At 40.6% G+C, this 3053-nt stretch overlaps 1 non-coding gene across 1 annotated transcript; it reads left to right on the top strand.

Annotated features, from left to right (window-relative positions):
- The first annotated feature begins 365 nt into the window (after positions 1-365).
- Positions 366-472, top strand: LOC150033556 (small nucleolar RNA R71). Its single transcript, XR_016532564.1, has one exon. It is a non-coding gene; the product is annotated as a small nucleolar RNA R71 (small nucleolar RNA).
- Positions 473-3053: the final 2581 nt, after the last annotated feature.

Raw genomic sequence — 3053 nt, 5'->3', positions numbered from 1 at the left:
TCTGGGCATTCTTCAATCGAATGAGCATGTCCACAGATAACATAACTTGCGGCCGTTTGAGCAATTACGTTGACCTGCCCTTTCTTCGCTCCCGTGTTGTTAATTGCGATGCCTTATATCAAACTCATCATCGTAGTCATTTGATTCTGTAGGGATGCGATGGCCTCATTATTTACGTCACTGTCTTTAATTCTTAATCTCTCATCACTTTCCCGTCAATCCTCGTGATTTTTAGAGATGCGATCTAGTATACTCTTGGCCTCATATGTTTTGTCAAGCAAAACACCAGCTGCTGCCGCATTGGCAGCGGTCTGTGAAGCAGGGTTCAGTGTTTGGTAAAAATCTCCATCTGCAGACAGTCTGATAAGCCATTATGTGGACAGTCTCTTACCAGCCGCTTAAACCTCGCCCAAGCATCGCTGAGCGATTCGTCATTTTCTTGTTCAAAATTTGTTATTAATTTCCTTCTCCTGGCATTCTCGGTTGGTGGGAAATACTTCTTCATAAACTTTTCCACCACTTGTTCCCACGAAGTTTCCTCTCCCGGTTCGAGAGAATATGCCCATTTTCTTGCCTGATCACACAAAGAAAATGAAAACAGAGTTAGTCAAACTTCTTCTGTAGAGATATTCGGGAACACAAAAGTGTTGCAGATTTCTATGAAGCTCCAGAGGTGGGCGTGCGGGTCTTCACCATGCCTCCCTCCAAACTACCCAGTAGCCTAGATCATCTGCAACATTACCAGCTTCATTTCAAACCTTGATCCGTCTAACACTGGCCTCATGATTCCTAGAGAGAAATCGTAGAGGTTGGGCGACACATAGTCTCGAATAGGTCTATTGCGGTCATTCGCTATAAAGATGCGGTTGACCATTATATTGTTCGCGTTTGTAGCCCTTTCTTCCGGTTGCTCCGCCATTCTTAGGGTCCTCTCTTGTTATTGGCGGTTGTCTCTTAGTCTTTATCGAAATGTCCTCTCAATATCCTGGTCGTAATTCACCAGAGATTGAGAGCTGCAAAGAAATCAGAAAAATTACCGTTAGCACACTGAATTGCCAAAGTCTCCGGCAACGGTGCCAAAAATTTGATGTGTTATTTTATGCAGTGAAAATATGGAATGAAATGCGGTGATGGAATTGCGTTAAGCAACAAATTTTCTCAGTGAAATCCAAGTATAAACCCCACTGAGTTTCCTGGTAAGTCTAGGGTCGAACTCAGAGACTTGAGAAAACAGTTTGCGGTGATAATTTTCAAGAAGACTTTGCGGTAACCAAATAATCAAATAGTTGTTTGGATTGTTGTTTGCGGTAATAAAAATAAACAAATGCAGTGGAGTTTCGAAAAGAGTTGATAAAACGAAAGATGCGACGAGTATGCGGTGAACGAGTTGAGAAGGGTCCGGCTAACACTTCCTAAGATGCGTTCATCTTATGTGACCATGCAACACACATACAATAGCAAACCATCTCTCGACGCAGATGCTACGGCTTCTAGTACTAGAACACATGCGATATATGTGATAAGTCTATAGGACCTACACATAAGCCTCTATTCTTATCCATGCGATGACAAAATGACACACACACAAATATGGCGACCACATAATATCAGACCTATCTTTAGGGTGCATGTGATGCAGGTTGGAAAACAGAGCTTATCTCTAAGTCTCTATCTCTTGCTTATGCAGATCTAATCTTGCTCTCTCGAGTCTAGATTCTAACCTAGCTCTCTCAAGTCTTAAGTTCTTTCTTTAGACTCTCTCTCAAGTAGCTCTAAAGGGGTGTTCGACACAACATAAAACAAGATAATTGCATGCGATGAAGACCCTAGGTCATGTTAGCTTAATTCTTCTCAACCCATTCAATAAATTTAGCTACTCATGCGTGCTTTCAAGAGAGTGAACAAATGTAGATAAAGAACTTTCATTGTATAAATATAGAGTTGAAATACAAAATAACAATGCAAGATGAGAATAAAGAGCCTGGAGCAATCTCTAGCTTCCCAAGGTTTTTACACTGTTTTTTCTACTTTGTTCAAAAGATAGTCTCGCTCTTGCGAGAGTCGGCCCGCTCTCTGCTTTTCCACGCCTCCAGGTTCTCTCTCGAGTTGGCCTGAGCGATCTTCCGACGTCTCTTCCCTTCTCTCGCTTCGCCTTAAAATAAATGAAAAACTAAGAATAAGGCTATTCTAAGGGGAAAATTCTCTAAGTATCCGAACTTGCTGAACTAGCTAAACCCCTTTTCTGAAGGTTGCCTTCGATATTTATAGAGCTTTGGAGTGAAAGGCAGCTTCTCTCTTATAATTACATAGATGGGATGGCTTTAATTCTCTGACTGATGTGCCGAATATTTGTCACCGAAAAGCTGAGTGTACTTGTTATCGTTAGCAACTTGTCAACTTAATTTAAATTTGACCCTCATCAGCTTTTTGTCCCACCGTAATTAATTATGTCTTTTACCCAAATGCGCCCACCAAGTTGCGCTGGCCCTATGCGACAATCCTTCTTGAGCAGATGTTTGCGAGCACAAATCATCCCAAAGTCTTGCGGTAATGCTGCGCTCGACCATTGATTTCTTGTGATGCGCTTTCCGCCTTGCATTAATGCATATTTTGCATAAAAATACAAAAATTAACTATTTATATGCGATGAACGCATACGACCGCAATGTTATGAATTTAATACTGTTTGGACACAATCTAACATATTTTATCAATGCAAACCTTCATTGCTTAATAACTTAGCACTATAATAACATGCATTTCTGCCCGTTATCAATATCCTATACAAAGAGTTTGTATAAGATTGGACCACGAAATAGTTAGTTTCATTATATAACACTGTTAATAATGTAGAGACTTATATTTCAATAGGATAACCATAAGTGACATGATCTGAATCCTGAGTGGGTTGTAAATTCTTGCTCATCAAGATGGTCTTTTGATTTGTGTGGGTGAGAATGACCAGATTGCCAACTCAATATGCCTACCATTTTGAGAATTCATCTGATTGGGGAGTTGGAAACATAGCTACACAAGACGGAATTCACTCCTTC

Source organism: Benincasa hispida, chromosome 9 (assembly GCF_027475165.1).
Source record: "Benincasa hispida cultivar pf3 chromosome 9, pf3_genome.v1.1, whole genome shotgun sequence".
NCBI classification, from domain to species: Eukaryota; Viridiplantae; Streptophyta; class Magnoliopsida; order Cucurbitales; family Cucurbitaceae; genus Benincasa; species Benincasa hispida.
Note: the sequence above shows the minus strand (reverse complement) of the source record. Positions and strands in the feature narration are given on the sequence as shown.